We start from the raw sequence: 16,390 nt of genomic DNA, 5'->3' as shown, positions 1-16,390 counted from the left end.
TTTGTCAACAAGGCAATGAAGTGATGGTAGATAGCTCTGCATTCCCAAAATAAGAAAGAACTTCCCCTTCTTGAAGCTGATAATGGGAAATTAATGTATTGAGTAAAGCTCAAGTGGCTGTTGTGCAAATGCCATTCAAAGATGCCCTTTTAAAGGTGGCCCCTAATGAGGAAACACTCCTGGTGGATATTCCTTGAATTCGAGAAGGAAGAGAATGTCTGCACCAGAATAGAAAAGGGAAATGACCGGCTTTACCCATCTGCTATAAAAACAAGCATTTGCAATGCAATAGGTCTTGCATTACTGAAAGTTTGAGCTACTAATGTTGCATTATTATTTACAACACCAATAGGTGAAACTTTCAGTAACGTGAGACCTATTGCATTACAAATGCTTGTTTAATCTTGATCTTACCTCCGATCCCATGACGTTTTTCAACAGCAGGCCAGTGCCTAAATGTTCCCTCTCCAGATAACGACATGGATGGACGCTGCATTTGCGCCTGACGGGAGGAGGGGAGGGTGTATGAGTGAGGAGTCAAGAGATGGCCAGAGCTGGCCAACCAAAAGAATCAAGTAGTGATGTCCTCTGGGAGGAAACTAAGCACCGAAAGGTGGGACAGATGCACAATATTAACCAACCGGAGAATAGGAATTTTAGAAAGTAGGCCAACTAACCAACCAAAAGCGTTGGGCGTGTCCAAAGTCCCTGAAATCCCATATACTGAATACAGCATGTATGTATGTATGCATGTGTGTTCTTATATAGCGCTCGACTTACCCTAGGGCATCTCGGCACTTGCATTGGGAACCCGTCCTGGCTTATCCCTGTGAGATAACCCGTACTGGGCATCCGCAAGGTGAAAGCCGGGCATTCCCAAGGTGAAAGGCAGGCATCCCGCCGCGGGGGGACCGGTGTGGAGATTAAGCAAGCTTAATGCCCAGAGTTGCAGAGTGTGAACCCGTGATTAGAGTGGGCACCGAAGCGAAAATTATCGAGTCCGTGGACAATTGGGCTCAAGACCCTGCCGCGTAGGGAATTGAACCCTGGCCCCGGGTCTGACCTCTGCTTCAGGGTCTGCCGCCTCTAACCAGTGAGCCATACTTCTGCCTCGCAGAGCAGCACATGCCCTGGCCAGGCTCAACCTAAAAAGTAGTGTGGTTATGACCTCTTCCAGCAAGCTTAAAGTCTACAAATTGAGCATCCGTTCATTCATCTGAAAGAAACTTTTCTTTTCATTGTTCTCAAGATTTAGTTCTCTCTGAAGCCTAGACAACGTGTTAAAGAAGGATTACATCATACTAAAGTCAAGGATAAAATATGTGATGATAAATCAAAATCAAATTTCGCATCCTGTTTAAATAGAGAAGGTTTGCCTGCCTTCTCAACTTAAGGCATATGTTCCCCATCCTCATCACTGACTTCCATCTGAACCTCCAACAATGATAGTACAAGGACAACCCGAATATGAGATTCAAGACGTTGAGGCTCTTCGAAGTATTGAGATTCCCTCCGTTTTTTGATCAATCTGAAGTAATTTTTTGCATCGAGTGAGCACTCAGATGAAGATGATTCTTCAGCCAATACCCCCTGTACTAGCTCATCATTTCTTTCAAGATCATCCTAATAAACCTGGAGGCTCAGGATTTAGGGAACATATTATTATATTGTACTGCGATCAGAGGGTAGTAAGACAAGTTTAAAGGAGACTGCTTGGTTTTAGAGGAAAAATTAGCATTCTTTTCACTTTCCATCAGTGCTTTGTCACACACTGTGTTCAGACTGTGGCTGGATGCCCTTGCCGCCTCAATGTTCTTGTTATTACGTTCTTGTGGTCACTGTGAAGAGTTTTCTGCGAGTGACGTTGTACATGGACCGCAAAGAGCAGTGGCATCAACCATGTCTTGCATAATGTCAAACTTTGTCAAGCTTTCTTAGTTGACTGAATGCCATGAGTTCCTGGAAAGCAATGGAAACAAAGATTATAAAAAAGCCCTTCCAAGATGGCGACTTGTCAGGGGAATGTTTGAGATCCCACTCCAAGATGTAGCTGAATCTGTTCCTGTGATGTCATTTCCTGTTTGAATCATATATAATTGAGGCTCTATGAGAGGAAGAATCATCGCGATGCATTTTGCTACTATTTTAGCGCTTGACTTTTGCTTTTAGGAGGTTAGATGGTTTTCCTTATGGATTCTGTTCCTGGTAAACTCTGAATCTTTTTTTTGCTTCCTGAGCTTAGGAGGAGTTTCGGGCCTGCTGATTTCTCCAGTGCTATTTTCATCTTCATGAATTACAAGATTGGCAAATAAGATATTTCTCCCTTATAGGTTTCTCTACCTAAATGGGATCCTCTTAAGGGAGACACTTGACAACTTTTACATATCTTATTCCGTACAGCGCGGGACAGTGAGTTCTGGGAGGAATCACACTTTTGTCGGGGCAATCAAGAAGAGATTCAGAAGACATGCTAAGCACCTAGTTCTTCACGTTCCTCTTCCTTCAGTTAAGTCTCCTGACAGTAGGTAACTTTCTAAAGAGTCTCTTCACTAAAACCCAAGAAACACCATAGACCGGACTGGTCATTGTCTTTTAAGGAACGTACTGTTCAACGAACAATTCGGAGACTCTGGGTGCTGTTCCCAGATGCCTGCATTTTCCTCTGTCCATCGGTTCGATCCCCAGGGCCGGCGGCAGATTAGCCCAGCACCATGTGACTCTAGGCAATAGTTTGCTTAATCTTCCCGACGGCCCCCAGCGCCTAGAGACCCTTACGGGTGATTGTGCGCTTTACAAATGTGGATAATTATTATTATTATTATCCTCAAATCTGTCTGAAGAGGCCATGTGTGGATTTTTCAGGTCTGCCTGTCCTCAATTTGGACCCTTTTTTATGAATGCATTATATAAGAGACAGACCTATTGGTGTTGCCAATGCTATCTGCCCTTGCTCTTAATTCCACGATACAGCCCTGCCTTCCTTCCCCTCTTGTTCTTGATTATCTCCCTCTCTCTCTTAGAACATTTTTATAAAATTCTTTCTGCTATGCTGCTTTCCTTTAATTATTTTGCTTGCTTTTGCACCACTGTATTCTCTGATCTTCTTACTTCTGTCTCTTTCCCACACACACCAATGCCTCCAACGGTTTTCTTTGCACATTCCTCTGTAATCTGCACCCACATGCCTCTTGATACAGTGGTTGAAATGGGTGGGATCTATTTGGAACAATGTTTCCAATCTTTTTTTTAATCTTACAAAACCAGTTCCACTCATTTTTCTTAACGAACATTCCTCTCAGAAAGGTTAATGCCAGCTTTGTGGTGCCTCTGGCTGAAAGGGATGGGGTGGGATCTCCTGTACTAGGGGAGAGGCAGACGGTGAAAGAAGAAACAGTCTTCTCACAAGGGTGCCTGCTACCTGAAAGAAATGTAAAAGTGAGCAATTATTTAATCAACAAATCTAAAGGTTGGTGGGAGACAGAGACAGCACATGGCTATAACTGGAGTCATTTAAGGCTTCATGCTGAAAATTATTTATATCTTTTTTTAGATATTGCGAGGTTCTTACAAACTGAGTTCTGGAGTTTGTTAATGGAAACTTATAAGAATGGTTTGCACTAGGTACAGTCTGATTATGTAGTACTAAAGAATCCTATTTTGAAAGCACTTGTTTTATCTTAAAAGCTAACATTATGTGCACATTTTGTGGCAGCCTGTCTGATACTGTGTATAATGCAATTTTAAAATAATGACTTCCATATTGACGGTGCTTTCGGTCACAGGCAGTGACCTAATAGCACTATAAATACACATAACTGTTTCACACTGTGTCAACCAGGATTCCGTTTTGTGCATGTGTGGTTACACATACAGACTTCTGGATGATCACATTAACCAATAAAACATTCATAACATAAGAGTGCTTATCCCACTGATTAATTAAACATACATGTATGTTTTATTTAATTAAAGGTGTGCTGTTAAATTTAAATGTATTTACCTGATGGTAGAAGGCCAACAAATAAATAGCAGAATATTTTTTTTAACCATGTCTGGTCCCACCTCTAACCACCGCCCCCTTCACCCACCCACCACTCTCGATGACCCCCTCCCCCTTATTTCACTTAGCTTCACATTTCCCATATATTTTTTTTAATCGTTTGACTAACAGAACCGTAACAATGCCAATCATACATTTGAAATTTCTTGACCCAAGGGTGTTTAATTTGTGATACTCCTCGGCGCAGTCCCAATTTAAAGTCCTCGATAGGACTTCCAATAGGGGCCAGATTGTTTTTCCATCCTGTCCCCCACCCCCTTTGCACCATCCACTTCTTGTTATTCGATTTTGTCCCCCCACCCACTTTGCACCATCTACTTCTGGTTATTCCATCCTGTTCCCTATCCACTTTGTACCATCCACTTCTTGTTATTCCATCCTGCCCTCACACACTTTGCACCATCCACTTGTTATTCTATCTTATCCCCCACCCACTTTGCACCATCCACTTCTTGGTATTTCATTTTGTCCCCTCACACACTTTGCACCATCCACTTGTTATTCTATCTTGTCCCCCACCCACTTTGCACCATCCACTTCTTGTTGTTCCATCCTGTCCCCCCACCCACTTTGCACCATCCACTTCTGGTTATTCCATCCTGTCCCCCCACCCACTTTGCACCATCCACTTCTGGTTATTCCATCCTGTCCCCCCACCCACTTTGCACCATCCACTTCTTGGTATTTCATTTTGTCCCCTCACACACTTTGCACCATCCACTTGTTATTCTATCTTGTCCCCCATCCACTTTGCACCATCCACTTCTTGTTGTTCCATCCTGTCCCCCCACCCACTTTGCACTATCCACTTCTGGTTATTCCATCCTGTCCCCCCACCCACTTTGCACCATCCACTTCTTGTTATTTCATTTTGTCCCCCCACCCACTTTGCACCATCCACTTCTGGTTATTCCATCCTGTCCCCCACCCATTTTGCACCATCCACTTCTGGTTATTCCATCCTGTCCCCCACCCATTTTGCACCATCCACTTCTGGTTATTCCATCCTGTCCCCCAACCCACTTTGCACAATCCACTTCTTGTTGTTCCATCCTGCCCCCCACCCACTTTGCACCATCCACTTCTGGTTATTCCATCCTGTCCCCCACCCCCTTTGCGCCATCCACTTCCTGCTCTGTTCCCTGTCTCCCCTCCTCCTCTGCCTCCACGTCACCGCCTCTCTTTGCTGCATCCCTCACCATCACTAATTCCTCTTTGGACGGACTTCGCTCTTCACTGTTTCCTCCTATACCCCCTCCTCCTTCACTCTGCCCTGCTCCCTTTCTCCTTGCCCCCTTCATCTCCCCGCCCCTTCCCTCTGTTCGGGGCTTTTACTTGTCGCCCAATAAATCCATCGCAGTCCTTTCAGTTAACCCCCTCCTTTCTCCCCAGACAGAAGCCAGGCTGTTGCCCCCCCCTGTCCACCTTGCCTGATGGCCGGGCCCGCCCCTCCGCCATTAATGAGATCAGCTCCACTGAGCAGGCATTCAGGGGGCTGCACGGAGCCTGAAGGGGGCTCCTGCCGAGCGGCCCTTTTTCCTGACCCATTCACACGAGAAAAGTGTCCTAATGCTGTTTTTGTTTGACACCATCGCTTTCCCTTTTATGCCCTTAAAAGGTTCCCCTCCTTCCCCGGGGCTCTGGTCAGGCCGGGTTCACGCCGCTGCCCCTCTCCCCTCTGATTGGGGGTCCTGGTCGGTGCGCATCCCTGGCTCAGCGGTCCAGTCAGGGCCACGTTATGAACAATAACTCCCCGCTCTGATTAACGACGGCAACACAGAGCAGCCAAAAGAGGTGCCCGCGGGCAGACGCCATCTCAAGTGCCATAAACAATGTCCTGGGGTCTCATTTGATCGCGCCTGCATCAAAAGCCGAGATGATGGCCTGTTGCCCCCTAGTTCGATATGGATGAAATGCTAGCTTGTTGCCTAGTCATTGTGTTATTTAATTAAATAGTTTGTTTACACTCGCTATAATTTAAATATATTGCATTTAAATGTACTTCTGTATTTACTTCACCTTCTCCTACCGTGACGAGTTTCAGTTTTGAACAAGCTATCAATAGATCGTTCACAAATATTGGTTGAGAATGTGATTTATAAATTGCCTAGAACATTATTCCATGGTTTGAATTTATTTCTACTATTTTAGGTTCATTTTCCGTATTGGATAGGAACTTGAATTCAATTCATGAAATTGAACTTTGCTTTGGTCTCGTATTCTTTTTGTGGTGTCTCCGATTTACTTCTTTTAAACTGCCTCTTAGCTACAATCACTTGATTTGTTGTAGCTCTGTATTGGCCGAGGCGATGACCTAGGGGCATAAGAACACCTTAGTAGGAATGTGATAACATGTTTTAGGGATAGCTTCATCATCTGAGCATCTTATCAGGATCTTACAACCAACATGTTGGAGCCGTCACACATGCAAATATGGTATGGAGTGTGTACTTTAACAACTGCAGTTTGTAAAGTGCAGCTTCCACTGAAAATATGGAAATTGAGGCTGGTGTTAAGATAATTTATCTGCGGTTCAAAATGAAAAACATTTAAAGGCCGAGTTGGGTGCTTCCAGGATCCACATATTACAGGACATGCACCGGAACAGTAGCAAAAGTGCCAAGTACCCAGTGGCATAGCAAGGGTCCTAATGCAAGCTAAGAAAATTCCCTGTCTAGCACCTACTTTGGTAGTAAAAGCAACTATAATTTCAACACAGTAGGCCGTGGTGTGACTACACTTCTGCTCTACTACCAGCTACGTCCCCGCAGCTACCTAGCGGTGCGTCCGATTGAAAATATAATCAACATAGAGGAGGGTATACTCAATAGTTTTCAACAATTAAAGAGATTCCCATCATTTGTATGTTTTTTTGTTTGTTTATTCCTGAGCACATGCTTGAAGTATTATGCGTCACAGTTCTTTAGTGATTAGCAGGTCTTCATCTGACACATGTTTCGCTGATGACCACTTTTTCTAGGCTTAAATCTTTGTGTTAAATGTTGTGAAACTGAGGTCCAACTCTGCGTCTTATTTCTCAATGATCTAAATGAATCCTTCAAGAATACTCTGATTGTATTATAGGCAGACTGTCCAGTGTCTAAACTTTATAATGGTGCTCACTGTTATGAAAACGAGCAAGTTCTGAATATTTTTAAGCTCTGTTATGGGCTAGGAGCCCTATGGGAGAGTATGTAGCATGAATTAACACACCAGTTGAACAAAGTTGCTGTGGGTGCATCTAGCGTGTTCTGCTGACTCTTGTATGGCTGTGGTGAGATGATGTCTTCTTTTGTAATTTGCGTTGTTTAATTTTGAAGCATGGACCAGCAGCTGCGTTGTTAGTTTTGCAGTGTTTCCTACTGTTAAATGCTCTTAGGAGTTTCATGCTTCCATCCGCGTGGCCCATGCCATCATGGTATGCGGAGACCGTGGACTCGTGTATCATTATGTCTCGGTTGTGGAGAGTGTTGGTCCAGGTTCTGTGTCATGCTGTAGGGATTTGGAGTGTTCTTGGTATGCTCGCTTTGAGTTTAGAACATCTCATTCCCTCTCTATGGCACTTGGCTGTGTTTTTTGCTCTAATACTATATTATTAATGCTACTTGAGTATGTAATTGAGGTGGTGATGACAGAAGTCTGTACTGCTGCGATGATGCTAGGGATCATGGTAATATTCATACTGCTACTAGATTTAGGCGTATTCTGGTACTGATTATTTTTTATCTTTTTTGTACTATTGGACATATATATTTTGACAGAAACTATTCGGCCTTGGTGCTTTGTTGTTTGCTTACAATTATGATAGTGTTGCTTCTAGAGTGATTTGGGTGTCGTGGTGATGGGTGGTTGTTGCTGCTTGGGTTCAAATGTGACAGAATGTCATGTCTAGTGACAATTGACATAATGTTTCATAAGCTAGGTATCCTGCGTGGTAGATCAGTCTGTCAAAGCATAATAGACTACCCAGGTAGTATATTAACTTCATTTACTCATAAAGAAAGGGTAGCTTGTCAAATTGGTGACTTAGATTCAGGTCTTCCTGCATTATTTTCTGCAGGTGGAGCAGAAAGTGCTGGGAGAGTTTTTGAGAAGTGCTGCTTACTCCTCTTCCACCATGCCTTTTTGGAGGGGTGGCCGTGTGTGTTGTATGCCTGCGGGCTTGCATTGTTACATAGACCTCCTTTGGTAAGACCTGTTGCCTCTAATAGTAGTCTGCAGTACCTGACATAATGCACTTTCACTCACTTAATTTTTTTAATTTACTGCTCCAAGAGGGTTGTCAGCCATCTTAGAACACTAAATAAAAAGTTAAACAATGGCAGCGGCAGCGCCATGACACATGCATGCATATACATGGTCATGCTGGTGTTTACTTTTGCTAATGCATTCAATTTCAGCATCAGCGGAAAGCATTGGCAAAGCTAAAGAGTTGGCTAACTCTTCCAAAGAGAAACGTATTTGCTTCGTCGGTGCTTGTTTGTAGAAAGCGAGTATTAATACAGTTTATGTTGCAGTTTTGTTTGATGTATTTTTTTGCTTTGGTAGTGTCTATTTGAATGTGCTTTTGGATTAAATCTGATGATATTTTATTCGGTGTTTGTTTATCTTTAAACATTTCGCATAATGCTCAGTTTGTACATTTTTTAAACCTGTTGACAAAGAGGCAGACATTGTGTGGTCGCTCAAAGTCAAGGGAGCCAGTCGGTAAAGTGGTTTGACCCATTTCCCCATGTTGTATTCTCTGGTGGGCGGAAGAAAAATGTGAGTGACAATTTAGGATCCGCTGATGTGGGGTAGGTGAAACGGACCGATCACCCAACGTAACTGATGCGGTACATCGAATGCGGAAAGCCAAGGGAGAGTATCCCCCGGTCCCTTAGGGTCTCCTCTACCCGTGTTCAACTTTCAACGAGTATAGACCCGACCATTTGAGCACTAATTGTATCCTTTTGGTCCCAAAGAGAGTATTCACACTTGCCCCAGTATTGGAACTTTCATAGATTCCCATGCTTTTGTATCATTCCCCGTCGTCGGAATGGGAGTGTTGGTAATAAAAAATACCATAGTAGTAGGTACAAAAGAGAAAGGAAAAGGCCTAGGCCTCATTCCCTTTTGTAGCATATCCACCTCTTTTTGTTAAAGAGACCAAATTCTAGGCATCAGCCAATCAGAAGAGCCTCACCTCTGGAACCTTCCTGAAGGAACCTCAGAGCCTCGGATTTTCTACCGCACGTTGTGCTAGGTAGTCTCCTTTGAGCTCTGCTCTATTTTCAACTCTTCAAGTAGATTTCTACAGTTTTTTCTTCAGGATTTCTTCAGGTTTTCTTCAGTTTGCTTCAGAAATCTCTCCTTTTCATCAGGATGGCTGAAGTTGAGAAAAAGAAAGCCCTTTTCAAGCCCTGTTCCACCTGTGGAAAGAAAAGGCTGTTTGTGGAGGACAAACACAAGGATTGTATTTACTGCCTTTATCCGGATCACAAGGCAGAGGACTGCAAAATTTGCCGCACTCTCTCCACCAAGACCTTGAGAGATCGTGCTGGAAGACTGCTTACATGGCTACAGAGGCAGAAGGAGAGGAAACATGGAGTTTCCAGTGATGAGGAGGAATCGTCTTCATTTGCTTCCTCAAGAAGGTCAGTGAAAAGGGGTAGAGGTTCCCCATCTTCCTCTGTTGGGCGCCCCTCAAAGGCTTCAAAAAAGACCCCCAGAGAGTCTGATAGCCAGGGTTCAGGAAGTTCCTCCACCGCAGTGGGAAGGATAAGGCAGAACTGGTTTCGCCTCCTAAGGGTGAGAAGACAGACCCAGCCTTCAAAAAACCCTCTTCACATTCTTCAGAGAGGAGTTCCAAGTCCTCTACGACGGAGACATCGTCGACGGTGGGTCCGTCGTCGAAGAAAATGAAGCCCAAAATCCAATTGGTCCCATCGACGGGCTCGTCGGCGGGAGAATCGTCGACGAAAGCTTTGTCGTCGTTGTCGAAGAAGGTATCGTTGACGGCAGTGTCGACGGAGAGTGTGTCGACGACATCGTTGACGAAGATGTCGTCTACGGCTTCATCAACATCGTCGACGAGGAAACCATCATCGTCAACGGCAGTGACGACGACGGCGTCGACGATGGTATCGACGACGGTTGTATCGTCGACGAGTGCATCGACGACGACGACAATTTCTACTACGACGGCGGGCTCGTCGACGGTGGTGTCGACGACGACATCTGTAATTCCAATATATTCGACGAGGATATCTCCGGCGTCGACGGAACCATCGACGATACTGGCTACGGAGAGACGAGTGACGGTTTCTTTAACTAGAATCACTCCTGAGATGACATCCCCGAGAAGGGTGACCTCTTTACAGCCAACTTTGTTGTTGGACCAGGGAGAATCTGAGGAAGACGGACATGAGACTTATGACTATGCCAATAGCCCGTCTCAGCTACTAATCAAAAGTCAAGAGACAGATTCAGAAGGGGCATATGACCAGGGGGAAGGAGAATATCACCAAATGGCCCACTCTAAGAGCTATGAGCCACAAGACATGATTTCGGTTCCTACAACATTCCTGCATGACCTCCACAAGATGCTGCAGGACTATAAGTCAAAAGCAGAAAGACCATCACCACGTAAGTCTGCTCCTTCGACACCAGTGAGGAACCCCTCATCTGTAGTCCCTCCAGAACTTCCGATACAAACGCCACATCAACCTCAGCGGCCGGTGCCTCAGGCTCCGTCAGAGCCAGCTGATGACCCGGATGGGGATGATGACGATGAATCATCCAATGGTGACCAAGAGTCGGATCATGATGAGGATGAATATGATGAATACATCATCCCAGACCAAGCTTCACCTCATCCAGACTTGGTGGATTCACCTCCTGTTGACATCGGCAGTTTTCACCAGCTGATGGAACGTGCAGATGGGAGATTTAAACTGGTAATGCCCGCTCAAACCACGGACTGTTTCTTATATGATTTCAAAGAAACACACCGCAAGACAACCAGGTCGATTCCAATTGTGGATCATTTGTGGGAGGAAGGTTTGAAAGCTATGAAAAACCCAGCGACGGTGGTCCCTGTACTACCGCGTCTGGATAAAAAGTATAAAGCACCAGATGATGGACCTGCAGCGTTAACGGGCCATCCAAAGCCTGACTCTGTCATCTCGCAGGCAGCACAGAGGAAGTCGAGGAACCCCTCTGCTCCCTTAACGGCCCCTCCTGACAAGGATGGACGACGACTTGATAACACGGGCAAGCGGTTTTCATCGATGGCTAGCCTGCTAATACGTGCCGCAAATGCTTTGGCGATATTAGGACGATATGATCGCCAATTATGGTGTGATATATCTCCATATCTCGAACAGCTTCCACCGGAGTCAGTGGCGAAAGCGAAGAAGACTTTGCAAGAGGGTGAAGCGGTCTCTATGGAAATTATAGACTGTGCCATGGACATTGCCACGACGTCCTTTCGGGCGTTGGCAGGAGCGGCAGTGTTAAGACGCCAAGGATGGCTGAAGGCAACTTGGTTTAGACCGGAAATTCAGAACAAGGTCCTTGATCTGCCCTTCGATGGCGACACCCTATTCCGGAAATTAATAGATGATACTCTTCAAGAGATCAAAAAGGACACGGAAACAGCCAGGTCGCTGGGAACCCTCCAGTATTGCAAATCTCCCTTCAGAGGTTCAAGAGGCAGAGGAGGTGGTTATAGAGGTTCATACCAACAACAGCAGCAACGCTATTCTTCAAACAGCTCAGGATACCACCAAAACCGCCAGTCATACCAGCAAAGACAGGGCCAATCTTCGGGTTACTCAAGGCCTTACAACAAGGGCAAGCAGGCTGCCCGTGGGCGGGACACGTCCAAACGCCAATAGCGGCCTCCTGGCTCTGCCTACTGTTCCCTCCTCCAGGAAATCATCAGTTGGAGGCAGGGTGTCAAAATTCCTTCAAAATTGGTCCAAAATAACATTGGACCGTTGGGTGATCAACATCATAAAGTGAGGACATACTTTGGAATTTATGGAAGTCCCTCCACCCAGGCCCCCGGCAGCCATTCCATCGAAACATCTGCGTCTCCTAAGGCTCGAAGTACAACAAATGCTCCGCAAAGGGGCGATAGAGCCGGTCCCCTCCAAACAACAGGGCCAGGGGTTCTATTCCAGGTTCTTCCTGGTGAGAAAAACGCTGGAAAAATAGCGCCCCATCTTGGACCTCAGGGAGCTAAATACCTATTTCGTCTCCCTATCCTTCCGGATGGTATCCCTACAGGACATATTGCAGATGATCAGCCCGGGGGATTTCATGGCCACGCTCGATCTGGAGGACGCGTACTTCCATGTCCCAATTCACCCAGCACACAGAAGGTTCCTACGCTTCATAGTAGCCAAGAGCCATTTTCAGTTCAGAGTTCTGCCGTTCGGTCTTCGCTCTGCCCCAAGGATTTTCATGAAGGTGCTGGCACCGGTGGCAGCATTTCTGCGAAGGAACCACTTCCAGGTCTTCCCTTATCTGGACGATTGGTTACTGAAGGCCCCATCCAGAAAGGTAGCGCAGGACGCTGTGCAGGCTTGCACCAATCTGTTCCAAAATCTGGGGCTCACTTTGAACAGAGAAAAATCCACGCTGATGCCCTCAAGAAGAGCACGGTTCCTAGGAGCAGTGTTAGATTCAAGCCTCTCGAGGGCGTTTCCTACTCAAGAGAGGATAGAGAAACTACAACGGTTGGCACGAAACCTTCGGGGAAAAAGGTGTCTTTCTGTACGCAGCTACAAGTCGCTGCTAGGGGTGATGTCATCATGTATTCCCCTAATTCCACACTGCAGACTGCGGATGCGTCCCCTGCAGGAACAACTGGACCTCCAATGGAAACAAGTGCACGGATCTTTCGAGGACAAGGTGGTTGTCACTCGAGAGATGAAAGAGGCAGTGATTTGGTGATCACATCAAGACAATTTGTGCCAAGGTCTATCTTTCGCAAGCGTACCATCGCCTCAAATACTAACGACGGATGCGTCATTGGAGGGATGGGGAGCAGTGATGCAGGATCTGCAGATCAGCGGCCATTGGTCTCCTCGCGAGCAAAAACTGCATATCAATCTGTTGGAGCTGAGAGCGATCAGGCTAGCTCTTCAAGCCTTTCTTCCGCGACTCCAGGGTTCACAAGTGCTCATCAGGACGGACAACACCACAGCTATGCATTATGTGAACAAAGAAGGAGGAACGAGATCACTCCTCTTGTCGCGAGAAGCTCAACAGATATGGGAATGGTCAATTCTTCAAAGAATTTCACTAAAGGCGGAGCACTTACCAGGAGTGCTGAACGAAGGCGCCGACAGACTGAGCAGGTTATCCTCAGTCAGTCACGAGTGGGAACTAAAACAGCAGGTTCTGGATCTACTATTTCAGACATGGGGCACACCGGAGGTGTACCTATTTGCGACGCCAACCAACAAGAAATGCCGGTCATACGCCAGCAGGTTCCACCATCAGGGCTCATTGGGCAATGCCCTGTCGATAGCCTGGACGGGGAGGTTTCTGCGTTTCCACCAATTCCCCTGATTCCACGCCTCATCAGGAAAATGAAGACGGAACCATGCAAAATTATCCTGATAGCCCCGGCATGGCCGAGACAGTTTTGGTACACGGAGCTGCATCTGCTGTCGCTAGTTCCTCCATTGCTGCTGGAGGAAGTTCTGGATCTTCTGACAATGTCCGGAGGACAGGTTTGGCATCCAGACCCAAGATCGTTACACCTGACTGCATGGCTCCTGACCAGAGAGAATTCATGAATGTCCCTCTTTCCAAGGAGATCAAGGACATCCTTTCCTAGGCAAGAGCACCTTCAACAAACAAGACATACAGATTAAAATGGAAAAGGTTTTGTATTTGGTGTAAAAAGGAAAAGGTTGATCCTTTTACTTCGAAACCTCATCAACTCCTGCCTTATCTACTCTCGCTAGCAAAGTCTAATCTGACCCATTCTACGATCAAGGTCCATTTGGCGGCAATTTCAAGATTCAGGAGATCTGACTCTGGTCCTTCATTATGGTCTTCAAGAATTGTCAAGCAATTCCTCAAAGGCCTGTTCAGGGTCTATCCACCAGTGAGACCTCCTCCTCCAACTTGCCATTTAAACTTGGTCCTGGCTCAACTGATGAAGGAACCATTTGAGCCGATTCACCGCTCAGACCTAAAATACTTGTCATGGAAATTGACTCTACTCTTAGCCCTGACCTCGGCTAGGCGAGTGGGGGAGTTGCAAGCACTTACTATCCAAGAGCCATTTTTACAGTTCAAAAGGAACACGGTCATCTTGCGGACGAACCCAAGATTCATTCTTAAAGTTCCTACAGACTTTCACTTAAATGAGCCAGTAATTCTAAAGACATTTTTCCCAAACCCAGTCACTCCAGCGGAGAAGACATTGCACACTTTGGATTTACAACGATGTCTAAAATTCTACTTAGACCGTACCAAGGAATTTAGAAAGACTTCACAATTGTTCATTGCCTTTGGTGGTCCAAGCAAAGGTCTCCCTCTTTCCAAACAGGGGATCTCATGATGGATTTCGAGTGCTATTCTGCATTGCCACAACATGGCAGGAAAACCTCTGGTGGGCAGGATACGTGCTCACTCAACGAGATCAGTGGCATCCTCAACAGCCCTCTTTGCGGGGGTACATATAAAGGACATTTGCAGGGCTGCTACCTGGAGCAGCGTGCACACTTTCACTAAGCATTACTGCTTAGAGTCATTGCAGCAGGATGAGGCGGCGGTGGGCCAAGCTGTCTTGAGGAACCTCTTCAAGTGATTGGTGAGCTTTCCTTCCTATCCCACCTTCCATTGGTAACACATTTTGTGATTTCATTTTTCAGTGTTATAAGGTACTTATTTACAAAATGTGTTTATGATGGTTTACTGCTTGCTATTCTGATACAAAAGCATGGGAATCTATGAAAGTTCCAATACTGGGGCAAGAAAACAAGTTACTTACCTGTAACTTTGGTTCCCCAGTATTGGTAACTTTCATAGATTCCCATGCGCCCACGCACCTCCCCGAGGAAAGCTCAGCCTTCAGCAAGTAGGGTGTCTAGCACACAACGGCTACGAAAATCTGAGGCTCTGAGGTTCCTTCAGGAAGGTTCTAGGGGTGAGGCTCTTCTGATTGGCTGATGCCTAGAATTTGGTCTCTTTTACAAAAAGAGGCGGATATGCTACAAAAGGGAATGAGGCCTAGGCCTTTGCCTTTCTCTTTTGTACCTACTACTATGGCATTTTTTATTACCGAGACTCCCATTCCGACGACGGGGAATGATACAAAAGCATGGGAATCTATGAAAGTTACCAATACTGGGGAACCAAAGTTACAGGTAAGTAACTTGTTTTCTTCTATTCTTGGTTACCCTTCCTTGGAACCTCTCACACACACGCATTATCACTACTTTTGCCAGGTCCTGAAGAAATGCCACTGATCCCTTCGTGGACATATCAGGCGTGAAACATGTCGACCTTATAGTAGTTACTTGGGCAAATTAAGCCCCATAGTAACCCACCAACCTGCCCGTTTTTTTACTCTACCAGAGGTACCACATAATTAAAAGTCTCGAAGTGGATACCTTTAGGTATTTTAATCACTTTTGTTTCACAGCACGTCCCTCACTCCCTCCATCCTAGGCTCTAGCCCACTTACCCGCACTCACCTATCGGCTTTTTCTCTTAAAAGATCTCCGTAAAAGTGACCCTTTCAATAGGTGTCCCGTCAGGCATTGCAGCGCCGGCCCGACGAGGAGCATAAGCCCAGTGATGAAGCATGACTTCTCTCGGGAAGTGTGAGGGCTAACAAAGGAGGCAAGACTTGACCCTCCCCTTCGGGACCAGTTCCTGTTGACTGGGGATGAACATTTGCCTCTTTCCTCTCTTTTTTCCTCTTCTTTACTTTCTGATCTCTCTTTCCCACCCTTTCTCTTTTTTCCTCTCTTCTCTCTTCCTGTCTTTTACGAGTAGGTGATAATGTACACCTAGCTCTAGTAACAGTGCCCCCTTTGTTTGATATTAATGACAATTTAACAGACCAGTGGGTGAAGCCTACTGACAAAAACCTCTCCATGTATGTATATTATGTAGTATTTTTGGGAAAGACAGTAGTCTGGTTAGGCAGGTAAAATCGTCTTAAATACCTGACATAAAAACAATGCAACCGCGCTCCTCCATCTATGCACCCAAGATCTAAAATACCACCCCTTTATCCAGTAATGACCACCTCCACCTCCAATTTAGAAGTGAGCGAAAGAGACACAGATTTGAAGAGCACTGCATCAAGACACT

The sequence above is a fragment of the Lissotriton vulgaris genome, chromosome 12 (genome assembly GCF_964263255.1).
Source record: "Lissotriton vulgaris chromosome 12, aLisVul1.2, whole genome shotgun sequence".
Lineage (NCBI taxonomy): Eukaryota > Metazoa > Chordata > Amphibia > Caudata > Salamandridae > Lissotriton > Lissotriton vulgaris.
The sequence above is the reverse complement of the archived record's forward strand: the minus strand, read 5'-3'. Positions refer to the sequence as shown.